The sequence below is a fragment of the Moschus berezovskii genome, chromosome 4, assembly GCF_049115385.1.
Source record: "Moschus berezovskii isolate FMDL1 chromosome 4, NW_MosBer_1.0, whole genome shotgun sequence".
Taxonomy (NCBI): Eukaryota; Metazoa; Chordata; class Mammalia; order Artiodactyla; family Moschidae; genus Moschus; species Moschus berezovskii.
This window is the reverse complement of record NC_142463.1, coordinates 35137761-35150008: the sequence shown is the minus strand read 5'-3', so window position 1 is coordinate 35150008 and position 12248 is coordinate 35137761. Positions and strand designations below refer to the sequence as shown.

Genomic DNA, 12248 nt, shown 5'->3' with positions numbered 1-12248 from the left:
TTTAACTTCAGCATCAGTCCTTCCAATGAATATTCAGGATTGATTTCCTTTAGTATTGACTGGTTTGATCTTGCAGTCCAAGGGACTCTCAAGAGTCTTCTCCAACACCACAGTTCAACAGCATCAATTCTTTGGCACTCAGCTTTCTTTATGGTCCAATTCTCACATCCATACATAACTACTGGAAAAACCATAGCTTTGATTAGATGGACCTTTGTTGACAAAGTAATGTCTCTGCTTTTTAATATGTTGTGTAGGTTGGTCATAGCTTTTCATCCAGGGAGCAAGCATCTTACTTTCATGGCTGAAGTCACAATCTGCAGTGATTTAGAACCCCAAGAAATAAAGTCTGTCACTGTTTCCATTGTTTCACCATCTATTTGCAATGAAGTGATGGGACCAGATGCCATAATCTTCACTTTTTGAATGTTGAATTTTAAGCCAGGTTTTTCACTCTCCTTTTTTACCTTCATCAAGAGGCTCTTCAGCTCCTCTTTGCTTTCTGTCATAGGAGTGATATCATTTGCATATCTGAAGTTATTGATATTTCTCCTGGCAATCTTGATTCCAGCTTGTGCTTCATCCAGCCCGGCATTTTACATGATGTAATCTGAATATAATTTAAATCAGCAGGGTGACATTATACAGCCTTGATGTACTCCTTTCCCAATTTGGAAACAGTCTGTTATTCCATGCCCTGTTCTAACTGTTGTTTCTTGACCTGCAAACAGATTTCTCAGGAGGCAGGTAAGGTGTCTGATATTATCATCTCTGTGAGAATTTTCAACAGTTTGTTGTGATCTGCACAGTCAAAGGCTTTGGCGTAGTCAATAAAGCAGAAGTAGATAGTGAACTCCAGAAGTTGGTGATGGACAGGGAGACCTGGCGTTCTGTGATTCATGGGATCGCAAAGAGTCAGACACGACTGAGCAGTCGTGAACTGAACTGAACTGAACTGAGATGTTTTTCTGGAACTCTCTTGCTTTTTTTTAATTAATTTTTTTTATTGAAGGATAATTGCTTTACAGAATTTTGTTGTTTTCTGTCAAATCTCAACATAAAGCCACCATAGGTATACATATATCCCCTCCCTTTTTGAACTTCCCTCCCATCTCCCTCCCCATCCCACCCCTCTGGGTTGATACAGAGCCCCTGTTTGAGTTTCCTGAGCCACATAGCAAATTCCCATTGGCTATCTATTTTAAATATGATAATGTAAGTTTCCACGTTACTCTTTCCATAGATCTCACCCTCTCCTCCCCTCTCCCCACATCCGTAAGTCTATTCTCTATGTCTGTTTCTCCATTGTTGCCCTGTAAATAAATTCTTCAGTAACATTTTTCTAGATTCCGTATATGTGCATTAGAATATGATATTTATCTTTCTCTTTCTGACTCACTTCATTCTGTATAATAGGTTCTCGGTTCATCCACCTCATCAGAATTGACTCAAATGCATTCCTTTTTATGGCTGAGTAGATATGAAACAACAGACTGGTTCCAAATAGGAAAAGGAGTATGTCAAGGCTGTATCTTGTCACCCTGCTTTTTTTTTTTTTAATTTTAATTGGAGGCTAATTACTTTACAGTATTGTATTGGTTTTGCCATACATTGACATGAATCGGCCTCGGGTATACATGTGTTCCCCATCTTGAACCCCCCTCCAACCTCCATCCCCATACCCTCCCTCTTATTTAGCTTATATGCAGAGTACATCATGAGAAATGCTGGGCTGGAGGAAGCACAAGCTGGAATCAAGATTGCTGGGAGAAATATCAATGACCTCAGATATGCAGATGACACCACCCTTATGGCAGAAAGTGAAGAGGAACTCAAAAGCCTCTTGATGAAAGTGAAAGAGGAGAGTGAAAAAGTTGGCTTAAAGCTCAACATTCAGAAAACAAAGATCATGGCATCTGGTCCCATCACTTCATGGGAAATAGATGGGGAAACAGTGGAAACAGTGTCAGACTTCATTTTGGGGGGCTCCAAAATCACTGCAGATGGTGACTGTCACCATGAAATTAAAAGACGCTTACTCCATGGAAGGAAAGTTATGACCAACCTAGATAGCATATTAAAAAGCAGAGACATTACTTTGCCAACAAAGGTCCATCTAGTCAAGGCTATGGTTTTTCCTGTGGTCATGTATGGATGTGAGAGTTGGACTGTGAAGAAAGCTGATCGCTGAAGAATTGATGCTTTTGATCTGTGGTGTTGGAGAAGACTCTTGAGAGTCCCTTGTACTACAAGGAGATCCACCCAGTCCATCCTAAAGGAGATCAGTCCTGAGTATTCACTGAATCGACTGATGCTGAAGCTGAAACTCCAATACTTTGGCCACCTCATGCAACAAGTTGACTCACTGGAAAAGTTCCTGATGCTGGGAGGAATTGGGGGCAGGAGGAAAAGGTGATGACAGAGGATGAGATGGCTGGATGGCATCACCAACTCGATGGACATGAGTTTGGGTAGACTCCGGGAGTTAGTGATGGACGGGGAGGCCTGGCGTGCTGCAGTTCATGGGGTCGCAAAGAGTCAGACACGACTGAGCAACTGAACTGAACTGAACTGAATATTCCATTGTGTATATATGCATGACTTCTTTATCCATTTGTCTGTAGATGGATATCTAGTTTGTTCCATGTTCTAGCTATTGTAAATTGTGCTGCAATAAACAATGAGATACGTGTGTCTTTTTCAATTTTGGTTTCCTCAGGGTATATGCCTAGGAGTGGGATTATTGAGTCATATGGTGGGTTTATTCCTAGCTTTTTAAGGAATTTACATACCATCTTCCATAGTAACTGTATCAATTTACATTCCCACCAACAGTGCAAGAGTGTTCCCTTTTCTCCATAGCCTCTCCAGCATTTATTCTTTGTAGACTTTTTGATGATGGCCATTCTGACTGGTATGATGTGATATCTCATTGTTTTGATTTGCATTTCTCTAATAATGAGCAATGTTGAGTATCTTTTCATGTGTTTGTTTCCCATCTGATGTCTTCTCTGGAGAAATGTCTGTTTAGGTCTTCTTCCCAATTTTATTGGGTGGTTTGTTTCTCTGACTTTGAGTTGTATGACCTGCTTGTATATTATGAAAATCTTTTGTCATTTGTTTCATTTGCTATTATTTTCTCCCATTCTGAGAGTTGTCTTTTCACTTTGCTAATAGTTTCCTTTGCTGTGCAAAAGTTTAATCAGGTCCTACTTGTTTACTCTTGTTTTTATTTCTGCTACTCTAAGAGGTGGGTCCTAGATGATCTAGCTTTGATATATGTCATTGAATGTTCTGCCTATGTTTTCCTCTAAGAGTTTTATAATTTCTGGTCTTACATTTAGGTCTTTAATCCATTTTGAGTTTATCTTTTTGTATGATGTTAATGGCAACCCACTCCAGTACTCTTGCCTGGAGAGTCCCAGGGACGGGAGCCTGGTGGGCTTCTGTCTATGGGGTCACACAGAGTCAGACACGACTGACATGACTTAGCAGCAGCAGCAGCAGGAACTGTTCTAATTTCATTCTTTTACATGTAGCTGTCCAGTTTTCGCAGCACCACTTATTGAAGAGACTGTCTTTGCCCCATTGTATATTCATGCCTCCTTTGTTGAAAATAAGGTACCCATAGGTGCATGGATTTATTTCTAGTCTTTCTATCTTGTTCTATTGGTCTATATTTCTTTTTTTGTATGTGTGCCAGTCTTGATGACTATAGCTTTTTAGTATAATCTGAAGTCAGGAAGGTTGATTCCTCCAGCTCCATTCTTACTTCTCAAGATTGCTTTGGCTATTCAGGGTCTTTTGTGTTTCCATATGAATTTGTTCTGGTTCTGTGAAAAATGTCTCTGGTAATTTGATAGGGATCACATTGAATCTGTAGATTGTATTTGGCAGTATAGTCATTTTCATAATATTGATTATTCCTACCCAGGAAATTGAAATATCTCTGCATCTATTTATGTTGTCTTTGATTTCTTTCATTAGTGTCTTACAATTTTCTGTGTACAGTTCTTATGTCTCCTTAGGTAAGTTTATTCTTTGATATTTAACTCTTTTTGTTTGTGAATGGGATTGATTCCTTAATTTCTCTTTCTGATTTTTCATTGTTAGTATATAGAAATGCAAGTGATTTCTGTGTATTGATTTTGTATCTTGCAACTTTGCTAAATTCACTGCTTCAGTTCAGTTCAGTTCAGTTCAGTCGCTCAGTCGTGTCCGACTCTTTACGACCCCATGAATCACAGCATGCCAGTCCTCCCTGTCCATCACCAACTCCCGGAGTTCACTCAAACTCACCTCCATCAAGTCGGATTAGCTCTAGTAATTTTCTGATACTATCTTTCAGGTTTTCTATGTACAGTGTCATGTTATCTGCAGTGAGAGCTTTCCTTCATCTTTTCTGATATGGATTCCTTTTGTTTCCTTTACTTCTCTGATTGCTATAACTAGGACTTCCAGAATGATATTGAATAACAGTGGTGAAAGTGGACACCATTGTCTTGTTCCTGATCTTAAGGGGAATACTTTCAGTTTTTCACCATTGAGAATAATGTTTGCTATAGTCTTATCATTTATGGCCTTTACTATTTTGAGGTAGGTTCCTTCCATGCCCATTTTTTTAAGGGTTTTATTCATAAATGGGTGCTGTATTTTATCAAATTCTTTTTCTGCATCTATTGAAATGATATGGTTTTTATCTTTCAATTTGTTAATATGGTGTATTACATTGAATGATTTGAGTATATTGAAGAATCCTTACATCCCTAGAATAAACCCAACTTTATCATGATGTATGAGCTTTTTGATGTGTTGCTAAATTCTGTTGCTAAAATTTTTTGAGGATTTTTGCATCTATGTTCATCAGTGATATTGGCCTGTAATTTTCTTTTTTGTGTGTTGTCTTTTCCTGGTTTTGGTATCAGGGTGATGATGGCCTCATAGAATGAGTTTGGAAGTGTTCCTTCCTCTGCAATTTTTTGAAAGAGTTTTAGAAGGACAGGCATTAGGTCTTCTCTAAATGTTTGATAGAATTATCCTGTGAAGCCATCTGGTCCTGGGCTTTTGTTTTGGGGGAAATTTTTGATCACAGCTTCAATTTCAGTGCTTGTATTTCGGTTGTTCATAATTTCTATTTCTTGCTGGTTCAGTGTTGGAAGATGGAATTTTTCTCAGAATCTGTCCATTTCTTCCAGGTTATCCATTTTATTGCCATAGAGTTGTTCATAATAGTCTCTTATGATCCTTTGTATTACTGCATTGTCTGTTGTAACCTCTTCTTTTTCATTTCTAATTTTGTTGATTTGATTCTTCTCTTTTTTCTTGAGGAGGCTGGATAAAAGTTTGTCAATTTTGTTTATCTTCTCAAAGAACCAGCTTTTAGTTTTATTAATCTTTACTATTGTTTCTTTCATTTCTTTTTCATTTATTTCTGCTTGGATCTTTATAGTTTCTTTCCTTCTACTAATTTTCAGATTTTTTTTGTTTGTCTTTTCCCAGTTGTTTTAGGTGTAAAGTTAGGTCATCTATTCGATGTTTTTCTTATTTCTTGAGGAAGGATTGTATTGCTATACACTTCCCTCTTAGAACTGCTTTCACTGCCCCATAGGTTTTGAGTTGTCGTGTTTTCATTGTTTTTTGTTTATAGAAATTGTTTGATTTCCCTTTCAATTTCTTCAGTAACCTGTTGGTTATTTAGAAATGTATTGTTTAATCTCCAAGTGTTTGTGTTTCTTACAATTTTTTCTTGTATTTGATATCTAGTCTCATAGAATTGTGGCCAGAGAAGATGCTTGATATGATTTCAATTTCTTAAATTCACTGAGGTTTGATTTGTGACCCAAGATGTGGTCTATCCTGGCGAATGTTCCATGTGTACCTGAGAAGGTGTATTCTTCTGCATTTGGATGGAATGTCCTGAAGATACGAATGACATCCATATCATCTGTTTCATTTAAGACTTGTGTTTCCTTATTAATTTACTGTTTTGATGATCTGTCCATTGGTGTGAGTGGGGTGTTAAAGTCTCCAACTATTATTGTGCTACTGTCAATTTCTCCTTATGCCTGTTAGTGTTTGTCTTATGTATTGAGGTGCTCTTATGTTGGGTGCATAGATGTTTACAACTGTTATCTCTTCCTCTTGATTGTTCCCTTGATCATTATGTAGTGTCCTTCCTTATCTCTTGTAATATTCTTTATTTTAAGATCTATTTTGTCTGATATGAGGATTGCTGCTCCATCTTTCTTTTGCTTCCCATTTGCAAGGAATATATTTTTCCACCCTTTCACTTTCAGTCTATATGTGTCTTTAGATCTGAAGTGGGGAGCATATATATGGGTCTTGTTTTTGTATCCATTCAGCCAGTCTGTTTCTTTTGGTTGGAATATTTAATCCATGTACATTTAAAGTAATTATTGATATATATGTTCCTATTGCCATTTTCTTAATTGTTTGGAGTTTGATTTTGTAGATCTTTTACTTCTCTTGTATTTCTTAACTATATAAGTCCCTTTAACATTTGTTGTAAAGCTGGTTTGGTGGTACTGAATTCTCTTAACTTTTGCTTGTCTGAAAAGCTTTTTATCTCTCCATCAACTTTGAATGAGATCCTTGCTGAGTGCAATAATCTTGGTTGTAGATTTTTCCCTTTCAGTACTTTAAATATATCCTGCCATTCCCTTCTGGCCTGCAGTTTCTGCTGAAAGATCAGCTACTAAACAAATGGGGTTTTCCTTGTATGTTACTTGTTGCTTTTCCCTTGCTGCTTTTAATATTCTTTTTTTGTGTTTAGTCTTGTTAGTTTGATTAGTATGTGTCTTGGTGTGTTTCTCCTTGGTTTTATTGTAAATGGGACTCTTTGTGCCTCTTGGACTTGAATATTTCCTCTTCCATGTTGGGGAAATTCTCAACTGTAATCTTCAAAAATTTTCTTGTACCCTTTCTTATTCTGTTCTTCTTTGGGGACCCCTATAATTCAAATGTTGGAGCATTTGATATTGTCTCAGAGGTCTCTGAGACTATCTTCAGTTCTTTTCATTCTTTTTACTTTATTCTATTCTTCAGAAATTTTTTCCACAATTTTGTCTCCCAGCTCACTGATTCGTTTTTCTGCTTCAGATATTCTGATATTGATTCCTTCTAGACCATTTTTAATTTCAGAGATTGTGTTGTTTGTCTCTCTTTGCTTATTCTTTAATTCTTCTAGGTCTTTTTTAATTGATTCTTGCATTTTTCCATTTTGTTTTCAAGGTTTTTGATCATCTTTACTATCATTATTCTGAATTATTTTCCAGGTAGTTTGCCTGTTTCATCTTCACTTATTTGGACTTATGTGTTTGTAGTCTTTTCCTTCATTTGCATAGTATTTCTCTGCCTTTTCATTACTTTTTTAACTTATTGTATTTGAGGTCTCCTTTTCTCAGGCTTCAAGGTTGAATTATTTCTTCTTTTTGGTTTCTGCCCTCCTAACATTGGTCCGGTGGTTTGTGTAAGCTTTGTATAGGGTGGGATTTGTGATGAGTTTTTTGTTTGTTTGTTTTTCCTCAGATGGGCAAGGCTGAGTGAGGTGGTAATCCTCTCTGCTGATGACTGGGTTTGTATTGTTTTGTTTGTGGTTTAGATGAAGTATCCTGCACAGAGTGCTACTGGTGGTTGAGTGACGCCATATTTTGTATTCAGGTGGCTTCCTTTGTGTGAGTTCTCACTATTTGATACTCCCTGGGGTTAGTTCTCTGGCAGTCTCGTGGAGTCAGTGCTTTCACTCCAAAGGCTCAGGGCTTGATCTCTGGTCATGAACAGATTCTACAAGTGGTTTGCTATGGTATTAAGTGAGATTAAAACAAATACCCCAAACCAAGAAACCAAAGATGCTGCTGCTGCTGCTGCTGCTAAGTCACTTCAGTCGTGTCCGACTCTGTGTGACCCCATAGATGGAAGCCCACCAGGCTCCCCTGTCCCTGGGATTCTCCAGGCAAGAACACTGGAGTGGGTTGCCATTTCCTTCTCCAATGTGTGAAAGTGAAAAGTGAAAGTGAAGTCGCTCAGTCAGTCGTGTCTGACCCCTAGCAACGCCATGGACTGCAGCCCACCAGGCTCCTCCATACATGGGATTTTCCAGGCAAGAGTACTGGAGTGGCTTGCCATTGCCTTCGAACTCCCCACAAATGGCCGTTACAAAATCAGGTAAATAATAATTAAAATAACAGAATATACATATATACCCATAAGTAAAGTCAAAACAGTCCAACAAAAATAAAGTACTGTAGATTGACCAGGTGAGCAAAGGAAGTAAAAAATTATATTTACCAGTTAAGAACAAAACTAACTAAAGCACAAACTGGAAAACAAAACTAAATCAAGGTGCAAATAAAGCAATGAAAGCAAAACTAACAAATATGTTGAGAGGAAAGTAACAAAAGAAAGAATAGATATGCAAAGTTAAATAGATGTGGATGCAGAAGATTTATATACATTAAAGATTAACTGTAAAAGGAAAGAATAGTAGGAAAGGCAAGCCAATGAATAAATGTAGAAAAATATATAGTAGGTTTAAAAAATTAAAATTATAAAAAAGAGAAAAGAAAAAAAGATTAAAAAAAAGGAAGAAGAAAGAAAGAAAAAAGAAAACTCCACAGAACTGCAAAAGCCCAGTACAGAGGCAGAGGTTTATAACAACAATAAAAAGTGTCACTGAATACACACACACATATATATACACACACACCCATAAGCAAAATCAAAACAGTCCAACAAAAATAAAGTACAATAGATTAACCCGGCGAACAAAGAAAACCAAAAATTATATCAACCAGTTAAGAATAAAACTAACTAAAGCACAAACTGGACAACAAAACAAAAGCAAGGTGCCAACTGGGGAGTAAATGAAAATAAAACTAACAAGAGGAAAGGAAATAAAGAAAGAATAGATATGCAAAGTTAAATAGAGGTAGATAAAGAGGATTTATATACATAAAAGATTAACTGCAAGGGGAAAAGAATGGTAGGAAAAGCAAACAAAGGAATAAATGTAGAAAAATAATAATAGGTTTAAAAAGTCAAAAATTAAAAAAAGAGAAAAATTTTAAAAAAGGAAAACTCCACTGAACTGTGAAAGCCCAACATAGAGGCAGAGGTTTATAGCAACAATAAAAATGTGACTGAGAAAAAAAAAAGCTCAAAAGCTTAATTAGATTTCATAGTGCCAATAAAATCAACAACTACAACAGAAAGGGGGAAAAAAAGAAAAAAAATCCAAAAGAATCTACAGAACAAATCAAAGCATAAGAATAATAAATGTTTTTGCTGAATCACTGCTGTCGGAGTCCTTTCCCTAGCTGGGAGTCACAGTCCACCTCACCTCTCTAGGATGCCCTCCAACACTGTGCTGATCTCTGGACCTGCTGTGGGGGCAGCTCAGATTCTAATCTGGTCCCACTCCTGTGTTTTCTTCCTTCCATGTCCACAGCTTCAGAACTAGTGCATTTTCTTTTGTGCGAACTCTCAGTGTCCTTTTACATATTCCACAGGCACAGAGTCTGCCTAGTTGATCATGTGGGTTTAATTTGTAGCTTGTACAACTGGTGGGAAGATTTTGAGTCTTCTTCCTTAGCCACACTGCCCCTGGGTTTCAACTGTGGTTTTATTTCCACCTCTGCATGTGGGTCATCCATTGTTCAGTGGGGTTTGCTTCTGAGGCTGCCCTGGAGGACTTGGGATTTGCCCTTGTGAAGGCCAAGTGCAGAGGTGGTGCAGCTGTTTGAGTCACAGGGGTTCTGGCAGCACCAGATACTCAGAGGAGTTGGTGGCTAGGGCAGCAGGAAATATAGTACTCTAGAAGAGTATGGCAACCAGTATCGGCCAATATACTTCAGTATTCTTACCTGGAGAAGCCCCCTAATAGAGAAGCCTCGCAGGCCACAGTCCACAGGGTCGGAAAGAGTTGGACATGAATGAAGTGATCCTGTTGGCAGAGATGCAAGACTTTATTTTTTGGGGGGGCCTGTGGCAGCTGTGCCCCAGTGAGAGTTGAGTGTGAAGGTGGCACAGCTTCTTGGCTTGCAGTGACCCTGGCAGCGCCAAGTGTGTGAGGACATGGACTGCCTCTATCACAGGAGTTATGGCCCTCTGAGAGTCTTTTGTCAAGCCTCTTGTAGCTGGTGATTAGAAGGCCTCTTTGGCCAGCCTTTCTCTATAGCTCTGCTCATTCAGGCACTTAGAGGGCCCCCTTGCCTGTGGTCCTTTTCTGTTGTTGGGCATGTCAGGCACACAGAGGGGCCCACCTGGCTGGCATCCTACTCTGTAGATCTGCGTATTAGGCACTTAAAGGGGCACCCTGGGTGGGGTCCTACTCTGTAGTTCAGTGCATCAGGCATTTGATGGGCCAGCCTCTATATTGTTCAGCTACCGATGCTGGTGTGTAGGGAGAGAGAGGCTATGGTGATGGCTCCAGCCACTACTGCATGACTCAGAAGTATTGCTTTGCTTCCATGGCTTCCTGGGTTTTCTCCCGGGCATTTCCCACCGAGGGTGTGTGGTAAGCCCTTTAAAGCATTTTGCCTGTGGATTGGAGCACGCAGATGTCCCCTGCCGGCTCCTGGCTTGGGGTGGGACATGCTGCGTCGAGCTCTTCGCAAGCACCCCAGGTCTTGCTGATCTGCTCAGGAGAAGCAGTCAGTGTGAATGGTCTCTCCTGCTTTTTAGATGATCCAACAGATGTTGGCAGTTTGATCTCTGGTTCCTCTGTCTTTTCTAAATCCACTTTAAACATCTGTAAGTTCTTGGTTCACGTACTGTTGAAGCCTCACTTGGAGAATTTTGAGCATTACTTTGCTGGAGTGTGAGGTGAATGCAATTATGCAGTAGTCTGACATTCTTTGGCATTGCCTTTCTTGGGGATCGGAATGAGAACTGACCTTTTCCAGTCCTATGACCACGGCTAAGTTTTCCAACTTTGCTGACATATTGAGTGCAGCACTTTAACAGCATCATCTTTTAGGATTTGAAGTAGCTCAATTGGAATTCCATCACCTCTACTAGCTTTGTTCATAGTGATGCTTCCCAAGGCCCACTTGACTTCACATTCCAGAATGTCTGACTCTAAGTGAGTGATCAGACCATCGTGGTTATCTGGGTCATGAAGCTCTTTTTTGTATATCTCTTGTGGGTATTCTTGCCACCTCTTTATAATATCTTCTGCTTCTGTTAGGTCCATACCGTTTCTGTCCTTTATTGTGCCCATCTTTGCATGAAATGTTCCCATGGTATCTTTAATTTTCTTGAAGAGATCTCTAGTCTTTCCCATTCTATTGTTTTCCTCTATTTCTTTGCACTGATCACTTAGGAAGGCTTTCTTATCTCTCCTTGCTGTTCTTTGGAACTCTGTATCCAGATGGGAATATCTTTCCTTTTCTCCTTTGCCTTTAGCCTCTCTTCTTTTCTCAGCTATTTGTAAGGCCTCCTCAGACAACCATTTTGCCTTTTTGCATTTCTTTTTGTTGACCACCACCTCCTATACAATGTCGTGAACCTCATACATAGTTCTTCAGGCACTCTATCAGATCTAATCCCTTGAATCTATTTATCACTTCCACTGTATAATTGTAAGGTATTTGATTTAGGTCATACCTGAATGGTCTAGTGGTTTTCCCTACTTTCTTCAGTTGAGGTCTTTGGAAAGCCCAAATACTGCCTTTTCAGTCTAATCTCTATGCTCTGCCCATATCTGAAAGACCTGTACACAATAATAAAAAGAAGCATTGTTTTATTAATACCCATACCAGAGTCCAGTCCACTATCCCTTTCCCAGTTCCCCAGTGCAGAGCACAAGCGAACATGAGTCAGATGCCAAAGGTTAGGCTCAAGTGGAGGACTTTTGCCTTCCTCCCTCCTCCCTACTTCATGCACTTTCAAAAGTTATTTGTAAGATGCATCGAAAAGGCCAAATAGATTATATGTCCTTTAACATAGTAAGCCCTCTGGTTAATACTTATCACTGCCACAGTGGCATCATTTTTGACTCATTTTCAACTCTTGCAGTTGAAATAATTGTTCATTTTTCTCTGTCTCCTATTTCACTTTATTGTTATACCATTAATAGAAGCATTGATTTCTCCTGAGAGGAGGAGATTTCACTTGTTATAAGGTGTCCAGGTGTGCGACCACACACAGAGGAACACTGACACTCTGAAGCTTCTGTAGGAAAGTGGTGAAGATGCTGAAGTGCCATGAGGAATGGCTGTTGGAATCAG

At 39.0% G+C, this 12248-nt stretch overlaps 1 protein-coding gene across 1 annotated transcript in view; it reads left to right on the top strand.

Moving 5' to 3' along the window:
• The window catches only part of LOC129540938 (cytochrome P450 2J2-like), a 35455-nt gene that overhangs the window by 14153 nt on the left and 9054 nt on the right, over positions 1-12248 (top strand). The window lies entirely within an intron of this gene.